We start from the raw sequence: 13188 nt of genomic DNA, 5'->3' as shown, positions 1-13188 counted from the left end.
CTGTGACTTCCTCCATCCCCACCTTTGCTTATGCTACTTTCTCTATATATAATTTCCTTCTTCCCCCATCACATGGCCAAAGTCTTCAAGACTCAGCTCAGATGCTACTTCCTCCAGAAATACCTCCTCAATCTGTGTCCATGTAAAAGTGATATTTGCATCTTCAACATTCCCATTGCACTTTGTCTTCTACGTGGTACTTACCACTGCACATTTTTGCACAATCATTTAGTGATTCAGTGGAGTTCCGCGAGGCCAGTTTAAGGATAAAATTCATGTCTGATTCAACTTTAGGAGCTACATGCATGCACTCTTTATTTATGCACCATTTCATGAATAAATGAATAAATGCACTGGTTGACAACTAGGTTTTCTGACAAAGGGGGCATTATTGTGGACTATAGTAGTGAGGAAAGGGTTTCTGGAAAAGTGGGAATTTGTGCTAGACTTTGAAGAATTGATATGACTTAGGGGGTGTTAAAGAGTTGCGTGAAAGGCACAAGGTTACTGCTGTAGGGAGGACTCCTTCATTTGTCTAGATAACGCATGCAGTTGTAGCAATCCACACACTGACACAGCTTTTTGTATAAACGTCACACATATTTTCTATAATCAGAAGACGTATTCCTTAAAAATAAGTAAGTCATTAGCTAGTGTACCAATCCCACCTAGTAGCTGCTGTGTAGTCTTCAGTCAACAAGGGATGAAGCTTACATAAGATCTCCTAATGCGGAGTTGTCCCCTGGACTATCCGTTTAGGACAGCTGTGCTGATGAAATCACAGGAGTGATCACTGATGAGGAGGCCCCTCTGGGTCACCACTCTTGGGGTCCATTTGAGTCCCAGGCTTCCTTCATTACGCTATGACCGCTCCCTGAGTGGAAGTTCCGATGGGTCCTTCATGCACTAAGGTTGGTCTTAGGGATCTGGACAGGCTTCCCAGTAAGGATTGGGTTCTGAGCTGCGTAAGTCGAACACCGAATCTCATCCCACTCACCCCTAACAGAATAGAAAAATAAGCTTTCGTCTAAAAACGAGGGAATTGGTAAAGATGCCTGAACGAGGAACCTCAATCTCTGCGTAATAGTTCCCAGCCCTTCCACTCACCTGACGTGTCATTCTGAGCAAGTCTCTTATTTTTGATGTTGAAACCTTGGTTGCTGCATCTGTAAAACCAGGAGGTTCAACTTACTCAGTCCCAACTAAAGTCCCTTCCCTGTTACATGGGAGCAGAGGGAGGATCCTGAAAGAACTCACTTTGTATTGGCACAGAGGCCTGTGAGGTTTCGTGGACAGGGATGTAAAGCGGGGGAGACTGCACTAGCTCAGTCAGCGACTCCGGGGGTATATGTATATATATGGAAATGAGATACAGAGATGCTGAGAGAATGTCTGACATGGGACTTCTCCATCATAGTGTTATCCTCATGGGACCTCAAAATTAGCCTAAGAAGTGGGAGGAGGCTGTGGGGAGAGCTAAGGACAGGCAGATAATAACATAAGCCCTAATAAACACGACAGTGATAAAGCACTGGTGCCTTATACCTCTGTGGTGATTTAGAATTTCTCCAAACATCATCTCTATCCCCTATACAATCTTCTGGGATAGTTAGGGCAGTTACCATAATAACTCCATATAACACATGGGACATAGGGGAGCTGTTTGCTTTCCCAAAGTCACCCAGGGAGCTAGAGGTGGAACCAGGACTGAATCTGGGTCTCCAGACTGAGGGTTTTGCTCTCCTAGGCGCCTGGTCCAAACAGGACCTGGTGGCAGAGACAAGCTTACTCCTAAACCTGGGAATGAGGAAGAAACCCAAGGCAGGAGGCAAAAGCTGGAGAAGCCATTTTCAAGTTCAAATTCTTAATGAATCCTCAGGAATCATGTACATCCCCACCCGGGGACCTGTTAGTGAGGGCCAGCAGAGACTGTGCCTTGGGAATCCCTTAATGATTTGAGAGGTGGCAGAAAAACTGTGCTGTGCTTCTTCCTGGGGAACTTGTTCCTGCTGGATGTCAGCTACATCGTGTCTCTGTCCCTGCCATGCTGAGGCCTTTTCTGTCCAATAAGAACAGCATTCCCGGTAGAGCCTGCCTCTCATAGCTCTTGTTCTTCCCCCTCCTGGCTGGGGTGGATTTGCTTTCTGCTGATTGTTATGGCCTGTGACCACTATCTGTTCATATGCCAATCCTCACTCACAGCACCTATATATATGAGTTGGGGAATCCAGCAAGCCCCGGCATTTATGTCAGTTGTCTTTTCCTTTGCCAGTGTACTGACTTAAACTGTTGCCTTATCTGCTCTTAAATTCTGTGGTCCCAATGTGATGAATCATTTTTGTTGTGACCTCCCACAGCTTTTCCAGCTCTCCAACTCAATGAGCAGTTGCTCTTTGTAACAACAGCTTTGTGGGTGTGTCCCCTTTGGTCCTCATCACTGTGTCCTGTGCACACGTGGTAGCTGCAGTCCTACAAATCTGCTCGGCTGAGGGCAAGAAGAAAGCCCTTTCTGTATGTGGCTCCCACCTCACCATGGTCGACATCTTCTACGGGACAAATGTCTTCAACTACACTATTTCCCCGAAAATAAGACCTAACAGGACTATCAGCTCTAATGCGTCTTTAGGAGCAAAAATTAATATAAGACCCGGCCTTATATTATTATTATATTATATTATGTTTATATTATATTATATTATATTATATTATATTATAATGACCTGGTCTTATATTATAGTAAAATAAGATCGAGTCTTATATTAATTTTTGCTCCAAACGACACATTAGAGCTGATTGTCTGGCTAGGTCTTATTTTCGGGGAAACACAGTAATGAGACTGGGCTCAGACAAGGACAAAGGCATTGGTATCCTCACAACTGTCACCAGCCCCATGCTAAATCCACTCATCTGCAACCTCCTGAACCCTGATGTGCAGGGCACCTTGTGGTGGGTGCTCAGGGGGAGATTTCCCCCCACGTGGCATTCCTTCCTCTGGCCTTAGAGAACATCATGGCTCCACTTATTGCCTTCATGGGGTATTGTGATTAGTGCAAGTTGGATGTGGATATGATGAAATGGGGTCAGAGACTGGCTTAGGAAGGAAAGTCGGTAAAAATTATAATAGCTGGCATTTACATCATGATTACTATAGGCATTGTTCTAAGTGACTGACATCTATTAAGTTATATAATCCTCATAAGAACTCCATGAGGAACCTACAAATTTACAAATTACAGATCAGGAAATAGAATCTCAGAGAGGCGAAGTAACTTGCCCAAAGTCACACAGCTGATGAACATCAGAGCTGGGATTTGAATCTAGGCAGCCTACATTTTTAACTACCATGTTTCCCCGAAAATAAGACCTAACAGGAACATAAGCCCTCACATGATTTTTTCAGGATGACATGCCCTGAACATAAGCCCTAATGAGTCTTTTGGAGCAAAAATTAATATAAGACCTGGTCTTACTTTCGGGGAAATACGGTACTCTCAGAAGTTAAATCATTTCAAGGATAAAGGGTGTGTGTAAGGTGGAGTGGGAGAATGGGCAATGAAGAGAAAAAAAGAAAAAGAAGGTCAGTGTAATAGAAAAAAAAAAGCTAATACAGTGAAAATATGAATCAAGAAGTTTTTGTTCCTTTAACAAATTTACAGTTTGTTCCAGAGCAGCTAGTAGAGGTTGAGGGAATTATAGGAGGCCAAAGTCTTCCATCTGACCACATCATCTGCCTGGCCCTTTTAGTCATTTGAATTTGTCATTCCTGATCTAGACATTTGATGTTCTAGTTTTGGGGACATTTGGCACTATTGAGAAATGTTCTACATCTAATGTATTCTTATTTTCTAGAATTTTCTAGTTCTATCTGATCTCTAAATTCACAATACAGGAAATTTCTACCAACACATAAAAAATACTCAAGTAATACTAACGGGATAAATCCGTGTCTTGTTTTAAGGAACAGGTTTACAGTAACATAAATAATCAGTCCATCATTCTAAAATCAACCAATTTAATTCACCATGTCCGCTGACTAAACATGAAAAACATTAGGTCATCTCAATAGATTCAGAAAAAGCATTTGACACAATTCAACATTCATTTGTGAGGAAAACTCACAGGAAACTAGGAATAGAAGGTAAGTTTAACAGCTTGATAAAAGATGTCTACAAAGAAATTAGAGATAACATCATAGTTAATGGAGAAAGATAATATATTCCCGCTAAGATCAGGAGCAAAGCAAAGATGTTGTTATTCACCTCTTCTCTTTAACATTGTGTTGGAGCAGTAAGGCAAGAAAAGTAAAAGTCATACAGATTCAAAAGAGGAGGATGTAAAACTGCTTTTATTCATGATGACATGAATAATGTTGAAAATCTCAAACAATCCACAAGAAGCTACTAGAACTATTAAGTGAATTTAGTAAAATTAGAGTATATAAGAGCAATACAGAGTATAAAAAAATCAATCGTATTTCAACATAATAACAAAAAAGGAAAATTTTATTTTTTTTCTTTAAATTTATTTATTGGGGTGACAATTGTTAATGAAATTACATAATTTCAGGTGTACAATTCTGTATTACATCAACTATAAATCCCATTGTGTGTTCACCACCCAGAGTCAGTTCTTCCATCACCATATATTTGATCCCCCTTACCCTCATCTCCCTCCCCCCAGCCCCCTTACCCTCTAGTAACCACTAAACTATTGTCTGTGTCTATGAGTTTTTGTTTCTCATTTGTTTGTCTTGTTTTTGGTTTATATACCACATATCAGTGAAATCATAGGGTTCTCTGCTTTTTCTGTCTGACTTATTTCACTTAGCATTATACTCTCAAGATCCATCCATGTTGTCACAAATGTTCCTATATCATCTTTCCTTAACGCCGAATAGTATTCCATTGTGTATATATACCACAACTTCTTTATCCATTCGTCTATCGAAGGACATTTTGGTTGTTTCCATGTCTTGGCCACCGTAAACAAAGCTGCAATGAACATTGGAGTACACGTGTCTCTATAGAGAAATGCTTTCAAATTTTTTGGGTGGATACCCAGGAGAGCGATTGCTGGGTCGTATGGTAATTCTATTCGGAATTTCTTGAGGAACCTCCACACTGCCTTCCATAGCGGCTGCACCAGTCTGCATTCCCACCAACAGTGTATGAGGGTTCCTTTACAAAAAAGGAAAATTGATATTAAAACAATACCATTTACAATACATTACAAAACATGAAATAGGGATAAATTTAACAAGATATGTGTAAGACCTATAAACTGAAAACTATAAGACATTGATGAGAGAAATTTAGAAAGAGATATGTCATGTTCATGACCAGAAGGCTCAATGTGATTCCCTTCCCAACTCCGATTCAAGCGTTTATTCTGTCTAGTTGTGTAGGACGCAGCTCCCTGGCCCATGCTGGTATTATGAGCCTTATGCTCCACCCATCTGAGACAGTCAGTCCCGGGTCCGTTGGTGGACGCTCACAGCAGATCACAGCTCACAGTAGCTCTCGCCATTGTTCATGATCTTAGCTGTTGTGGTCGCAGCTCATTGGCCCATGTGGGAATTGAACCGGCGACCTTGGCGTTAGGAGCACGGCGCTCCAACCACCTGAGCCACCGGGCCGCCCTCAATATTATTAATATGTTAATTCTTCCAAATTGATCTATAGATATTGACATATGTTTTATAGATATTAGAAGCTGATTCTAAATTTTTTATGAGAAAACAAAGGATCTAGAATAGCCAAAATAATTTTGAAAAACAGTAACGAATTTGGGTGACTTAACCTACCTGATTTCAAGACTTACTATTAAACTACAATAATCAAGACAGTGCGCATTAGTATAAGAATAAACATATAGATTAATGGAATAGAATAGAGTCCAGAAGTAGACCCACAATTATAAGGTCAGTTGATTTTTGTCAAAGCCACCAAGTTAATTCAACAGAAAAAGGATAATCTTTTTAACACATGATACTGAAACAACTGTACCTTTATTTGGAAAAAAAAATCCTCAACTCTTATCTTGCACCATATTAAAAAAAATAATTCAGAATGGGTCATAGATCTAAGTGTAAGAGTTAAAACTATAAAACTTCTTTTAAAAAATAGGAAAAACATCTTTGAATAAGTTGAAGTGATGGAGGAAGTAATCAAGAGGACATGACAATTAAAGTTATATCTTAGTAACCTAACTTTTTAAAGATATGGATACCTTAAAAATTCCAATGTGAAAAGTTAATGAGAAAAAGTACCAGAATCAGCTCATATGGGGCCCACCCTGAGCTCTACCACAGACCCACCGTCTGGCCTTGGAAAGTCATCTAAGCCTCCTGGATCTTATTTTTCCCACCTATAATATGGTGACTATATCTTTGTTCCTTTCTCAGAGACATTAGAAGCCTGGAGTATTGTCATAAATCTAATGTTTCTTTAATAGTCTAAAATACTAGGCAGATGAGAAAAACCCTTAAGGAGTATGGTTGTTTGTCTGCCTTGGGCTTTTTGTACAATCCCTGGGGAAAGGAGACAATTTTTAGAGGCCTCTAGGTGCTTGTCAGCTCCTAAATGGAGAGAGCACCAAGACAGACTCTCTTGGCTCTGGCATTACTCCCTTTATAAGCCTTTTGGAGAAAAGCCACCTCAAGTCAGCATAATACTCACTTCTCTCTCTATGAGAAACCCCACCCAAGAACTCTACCCAGCGTGCTCACAGAAAGGTAAGTTCCCCACTGCTGTAGGAAGATCACTCGTGATCTTCATGTGGCCTTTTCCTTGTTATAGGAGAATAAAGGACTGGGTGGTACTTGGATTGAGGGAGTGGTGGTGAAATATAACGGTGAGGTTTGCCACTCTCAAAAAGAATGAAGGACAGAGCTGGCAAATGGAAAAATAGAGGGAAGTCAGAAGGGAACTGATTGGGGTAAAGAGCAGGGCAAATGAAGTGAGTCTGGGGAGAGCCAAGGCAGCTATTTAAATTGATCTGGGTCAAGGAATCAATATTTACAGAATCTTATACCTCTAATACACCCAGAGACAATGCAGTACAGGCTTTCATATTACAGGTAGATCGATAGAAAGAAAGAATAATGACAAGGGTTTGGGGAAACAGCAGGAGTTGGGAGAAAAGAACAAGTTCTCCATTTGGAACAAACTCTGACGTGTGAATTTAAATAAGGTAACTTTTTTTGCACTTCACTTTTCTCATTTGTAAATGATTACCTATCTTCAAGGATTTTTGTAAAATTTAAATAGAATCACATATAATGGAGTGAAATGGAGTTAATTTAAATTTTTAAATACCCGAGGAAAAGTTTATATTCAACCAAACATTAGCTTTTTGTATCGTCCCTTATTTCTTTCCTTCCTTGCCCTTCCCTTCCTTTCATCTTTTCCCCCCCTTTCTCCAGGTTCCAAAGCTAGTTAGTAGTAGAAACTTCTTTATAACACAAACATCTGGACTCCAACTTCACAGCTCCCTCCACTGTGCTGAGTTGTCCCTATATACCAGGAAAATGAGAGAGAGAGAGAGAGAGAGAGAGAGAGAGAGAGAGAGAGAGAGAGAGAGCATACATGGCTTTGTGGAGAAAAGGAACTGTGTAGGGCAAATTGGACGAGAGAACCCGAGGTAGACTGAACTTTCTATGGACATGCAGGTGGGAGATGATAGAAGAAGCAGGGAGTGGGCAATGCCTTAAGGATGGAGAGATGCAGCCACTGTTGAGAGCAAGGCTAAACTCTTGTCACTGTGCTGTGTGTCACTGCTATGATTTTAAACCCAGATTGGGCTTGCCTGAAAGTTAAGCCGGGAAAATCCATCGTGAGGACATTTCCTAAAGTAACAAGGGCTTCCTACAAATACTCTCTGCCTCCTCAGCAGAGCAAATAACCTGTATCAACCAATTGCCTGTCCCGGAGGTGGCAGGTGTTGGGGTATTTCTGATGAATCTGTGAACAGACTCTTCAACTTAAATCCTAGCTCCACCACTTCACAGCTGTGTGAATCATTCATTCACTCTCTTTCAGAGTAGAGTGAAATGTTTCACAACACTGACTTTGACACCAGACTGCCTGGTCTGAATCCTAACTCTCCATAACCTTGGACCAGTTACCTTACCTCTTTGTGCCTCAGTTTCCTATCTGAAAAATGGGGGTTGTAATAGTATAATAGTACCCACTTCAAAGGATCATTTGAGAATTAAAGGAGATAATACATGTACAATGCTTAGAATGGTGCTTGACACAGGCTAAGATCTAATTAGGTCTCTGTTATTATTAGTATTACCTACCTTAAAGGATTTTTGTATGGATCGGAGTTAACACATAAAAGTAACTTGTATAGAAAATGCTTTATAAATCTTACCTGTCACTGGCTGTCACTCTGATTCCACCACCTCCAGGGAACACTCTCATTATTTCTGTACTAATTTTAAATGTACACTTTGCTGGGCCTGCCCAGCTCTTAGGGAGAGATTGTATGCGTGGGACCAGCTCATAAGGGAAGAAATTTATCTTTTCCAACTATAGGGCAGGAAGAGATGAGCTATGAGAAAGGGATTATTGTGTAAAGGTGTGGGCCTGGGGAGACAGACAGTCCCGGGCTTGAGCTGTGCCAAGAGCTAGACAACCTTCTGCTACTTGTTACCCTTTCCAGCCTCGGTGTCCTGATTACAAAGACATAATAGGAGTTACCCGACAGAGTTCTATGAGAATTAAATGAGAAAATAAATATGGAGTGTGTAGCGCAATACTCATAGTTTATACTTTAAAAACATTGTTAGTCCTTTGTTAACTTGCCTTCATGTCTTCCATTGTTAGCCTCTGTGTATTTCTGTACTTTGGTCTGTTCCTTGCTCTTCTCTCAGCTCACTCTCTGTCACATCCCTTTTTTATTTCATAAGATCTTGTCCTCCTACCCTTCTTTATTGCTACTCTCCTCTATTGTGCTTTCTAGAACGTCATACATCCTTATTTATTAAGCTTGTCAGAGCTGCTATTCAGTTACTATACACCGACATGACCTTAATAGTTGCTAAACAAGCAAAACATGTCCATATTGCATTGGTAAATAGCCCCAGTCCTGGCTCCCCAAAGTAGTTCCTTCTCTCCCAGCCTTTCCCAGGGATCCCCCGGACCTCAACCTGAACCAGCAATTAAAGGGTTCACATCTGACATGGTAGGGTCCTCCAGGAGCCTGCTGAGCTCTAGGCTGGTACCCATTCTGATTGGTAAGTACCCATGCCATATTATCCTAGCATCCAATAGACACAAATTAAGTGTCCACTGCGTGTCTGTCTCCCCCTTTAGCAGGCCCAAGTCTTCTCCTCCCACTACAGCTCTTCGCAGTGTCCTATGGAGCCAGGTGCCTGGGGAAGTGGGACAACTGTCATTGAGTTCATCCTTCTTGGCCTAACAGAGAGCAAAACACTGCAAACCATCCTTTTTGCTGTCTTCCTCTTTGCCTATGTAGTCACAGTGGGGGCAGTGTCAGCTTCCTGGCTGCCATCTTGGTGGAGCCCAAACTCCACGCTCCTATGTACTACTTCCTGGGGAACCTGTCTCTGCTGGCCATTGGCTGCATCGCTATCACCGTTCCTCCGATGCTGGCGTGTCTCCTGGCCCTCCAATGCAGAGTCCCCTATGCTGCCTGCATTTCACAGCTCTTCTTCTTTTTCCACCTCCTGGCTGGTGTGGACTGCCACCTCTTGACAGCCATGTCCTATGACAGCTACCTGGCCATCTGCCAGCCCCTCACCTGCAGCCCCCGCATGCCGTGAAGTCCAGGGTGCCCTGGTGGGCATTCGCTACACCATCTCCTTCATCAATGCCTCTGACTCACACCGTGGCTGTGTCCATGCTCGAGTTCTGCCGCCCTAATGTGCTCAACCACTTCTACTGCGACCTCCCACCCCTTTTCCAGCTCTCTTGCTCCAGCATTCACCTCAACAGACAACTGCTTTTTGTTGGGGCCACCTTCAGGGGGGTGATCCCCACGATTCTCATCTCGCTGTCCTATGCCCACATTGCAGCTCCGCTGATGGGAGGAGAAAAACCTTCTCCACATGTGGCTCCCACCTCACCCCGGTCTGTATCTTTTATGGAACTGGCTTCTTCAGCTACATGCGTCTCCGTTCAGTCTCGGCCTCAAACAAGGACAAGGGGATTGGTATCCTCCACACTGTCCTCAGCCCCATGCTGAACCCACTCATCTACAGCCTCCGGAACCCCGATGTGCAGGGCGCCCTGAAGAGAGTGCTGACAGGAAAGAGGCCCCCGAGTGAGAAGGCGGAGGCACCAAGACACCCCTGCCTCCTTGAGGACCACCCCCAACTCTTTTATGCTGAAGGGCTGGATGTGGGTGCGGAAACTTCAGGGGTGGGTTGAGGGATGGGAGAGAAAGTAGATAGTATGGGCCCCGGTAGAATACAGTTTGCCTTGGATTGGGGAGAAAAGCTAAAACTTTGGTCAAAGAGTATCTATGTATCTAGTATCTATCTTTACTCCATCTCTATGTTGTTATAGGAGTTAGAGTAAAGACAGATGAGAAAAAATAATAATGTGGGACAGGGAATGGGACACAAATCAATTATTTTGAATGTTTTTAATTTAATGACTGTTCAATTGAAATATATTTAAAATCATAATCAAAAACAAAATGTTTGCCCCCCTCTCTCCTTTTATGATAAAATATATGTGTACCAGAGCATGGGGTCTGGTTTTTAAAGGTTCCTCTTCAGGAAATAGGTCGAGGATTGTGAAATTAAATTGGGGTTTAACACACCGTAGGAGCAGGGTGTTGGGACCTGTGAGCATCTTCTTTAGAGCAACGTTATCAAATACCTGTCCCCAAACCAGAGTTCCCATCCTGACTAATCATCAGGGGGAACAACACATTTTCATTTTACTTCATGAGCTGTCACTCACAACCTCTCCACGAAAAACTTGAGAATGTATCATCTTATGTTTCATGAGAAGCATTCAGAATAGTACCTTTCAATTTTAGTGGCCAAAAACACTGGTTTATATTGGCCATTCTATTTAATATGTATGTACAGATAATTAGTAAAGTGGGGGAGACTGTTAAGAAAGGCAAAATAGAGGGAGATATTGTTTGCAATTTACCAATGAATGTGTATCGGAAACTAAGATTTTACCAAAAGGGTGAAAGCTAAGGCAATCCAGAGATTTCCCATGGTACTGTGGCCATTTCTAGAATGTCTGTCTGTGAACCACTTCAGGTACTTCCTTGCCAAGAAGTTAGAAGTCTGAGAGGTGTGACCTTACCTGACAAGCTTATGAACTGCTTGAGGAGAGCCGCATGGAACCCTTAAGGTGTCTGAGAATTTTTCCCAGTCAGACGGAGGTACCCACAGTCATTCTCCAAATCCAGCTGCCCCCTGGGTCTGCTGGGCATTCTCTAAAACTCTCACACCCACACTCTTGTCTTCTTGCAGACAGCTGCCTTTCCATTTGGGCCAGTCTGGACTCATGCAACAGCCTCGAAGCCCCGGGCCCCTCGTCCAGTCATTGCTGCCCTGATTAACCCCCCGGAGCAATGTCTGTCTCATGTCCTCTCATCCTCCAAGGGCTATTGGTTTCTTTTTGATCACCACCATATCACATCTAGACCGTTGGGTGTGCACTGCTCTCCATCATTTCTTCTTGACGTCTCCACTCAATCTTTCTCTCTCAGCCACAGCCTATCACTCAGGGAGGACTTTTTCCTTTTGGTTTTATTCACTGTTTTTAATTTCCTCTGAAGGAGTGTCACCCGCCAGACACCCCCATAATCTTTTCTATATTCCTTGCAGCTTCTTTTGCTCTCCTCAACTAGATTATAAACTCTTGAAAGACAGGAACCTTGTGTTATGCAATGCTCGCCAAAAATCCAGCATAGTGCTGAGTGCATAAAGAAATCTTGTGGATTGATTAACTGATAATAGAAAGAAATTTGTCTTCTACATGCGAGGTCAGTGAAACTGCTAGACATTTTCAAAATACTCTAAAGGGTTCGATATTAGGAAAGTATAAAGATATCAAGGGAAAATAAAAAAAGAGAGAAACTTTCTTCTGATGAAATAAAGACAATCACAGAGTTTGACTTAACAGGGAGAAGCTTTCCTGACTTCGCAAGTGAACTATGATATCATTTCTCTTCAAAAATAAGAGAAACTGCCCGAAGCTAAAGCAGAAGTGTCTCCTTCTTGTAAAGAATTAGAAAGAGAGCATTTAGTCAGCAACAGGTGAGCATAGAGACCTGGGTGTGAAATCCTGTAACATCCAAAGACTGGGATCCATTCAACTTGGATTAGATTACATTACAGATATGGGAGAATAAAAATAAATAAGCAGTCATAAGTTATGACGAAGTGTTTGTCTTTCTTTACTTCATGTTCCGAAGTGAAGTTTTTAACTCTGCTATTAAGTATGAGTAATTCATGTTCCATGTAAATAATTTTAATAAAAGGCATGTTTTTATTTAAAAAGAAGAATAAAAATATTGATATTGAAAGATGTATAAACTTGGGTGGATCTTGAGATTAAAATGCTAAGCGAAATAAGTCAGACAGAAAAAGCAGAGAACCCTATGATTTCACTGATATGTGGTATATAAACCAAAAACAACAAAAGAACAAGACAAATACATGAGAAACAAAAACTCATAGACACAGACAATAGTTTAGTGGTTACCAGAGGGTAAGGGGGTGGGGGGTGGGTGATGAGGGTAAGGGGGATCAAATATATGGTGATGGAAGGAGAACTGACTCTGGGTGGTGAACACACAATGGGATTTATAGATGATGTAATACAGAATTGTACACCTGAAATCTGTGTAACTTTACTAACAATTGTTACCCCAATAAAGTTTAATTAAAAAAAAAAGGAAGATGTATAGCACATATTGCTAAATTTAGAAATGATGATAATGGGACATGTATATGTGTACAAGGCGACAAAGTCCTAGAGAACTACCCCCACGCTGTGGATGGTGATTCCTGCTGTGGAGGGAATGGGACTGGGAAGAGCGGTAGGAAATGGAGGAGAAGAAATTGTGGTTTTCACTCCATTTACTCTCATTTGAGGTTTTTCACTGAATTCTGTAATTTGAAAAAAAATAGTTTTAAAGTGCTAATGGTAAAAATGTGGGAGATTGGGGTTAAAGTGAGTTGACTGT

The 13188-nt window shown here is 41.7% G+C and overlaps 2 pseudogenes across 2 annotated transcripts; both read left to right on the top strand.

Annotated features, from left to right (window-relative positions):
* The first annotated feature begins 1884 nt into the window (after positions 1-1884).
* On the top strand, positions 1885-7440 carry LOC308489298 (putative olfactory receptor 3A4; annotated as a pseudogene). The gene is made up of 4 exons: positions 1885-1908; positions 2021-2559; positions 6798-6852; positions 7424-7440. The product of its transcript is annotated as a putative olfactory receptor 3A4 (transcript).
* A 1925-nt stretch (positions 7441-9365) lies between these two features.
* On the top strand, positions 9366-10397 carry LOC308489297 (olfactory receptor 3A10-like; annotated as a pseudogene). Its single transcript has one exon. The product of its transcript is annotated as an olfactory receptor 3A10-like (transcript).
* The last annotated feature ends 2791 nt before the right edge of the window (positions 10398-13188 follow it).

The sequence above is a fragment of the Rhinolophus hipposideros genome, assembly GCF_964194185.1.
Source record: "Rhinolophus hipposideros genome assembly, chromosome: 20".
In the NCBI taxonomy this organism is placed as follows: domain Eukaryota; kingdom Metazoa; phylum Chordata; class Mammalia; order Chiroptera; family Rhinolophidae; genus Rhinolophus; species Rhinolophus hipposideros.
Note: the sequence above shows the minus strand (reverse complement) of the source record. Positions and strands in the feature narration are given on the sequence as shown.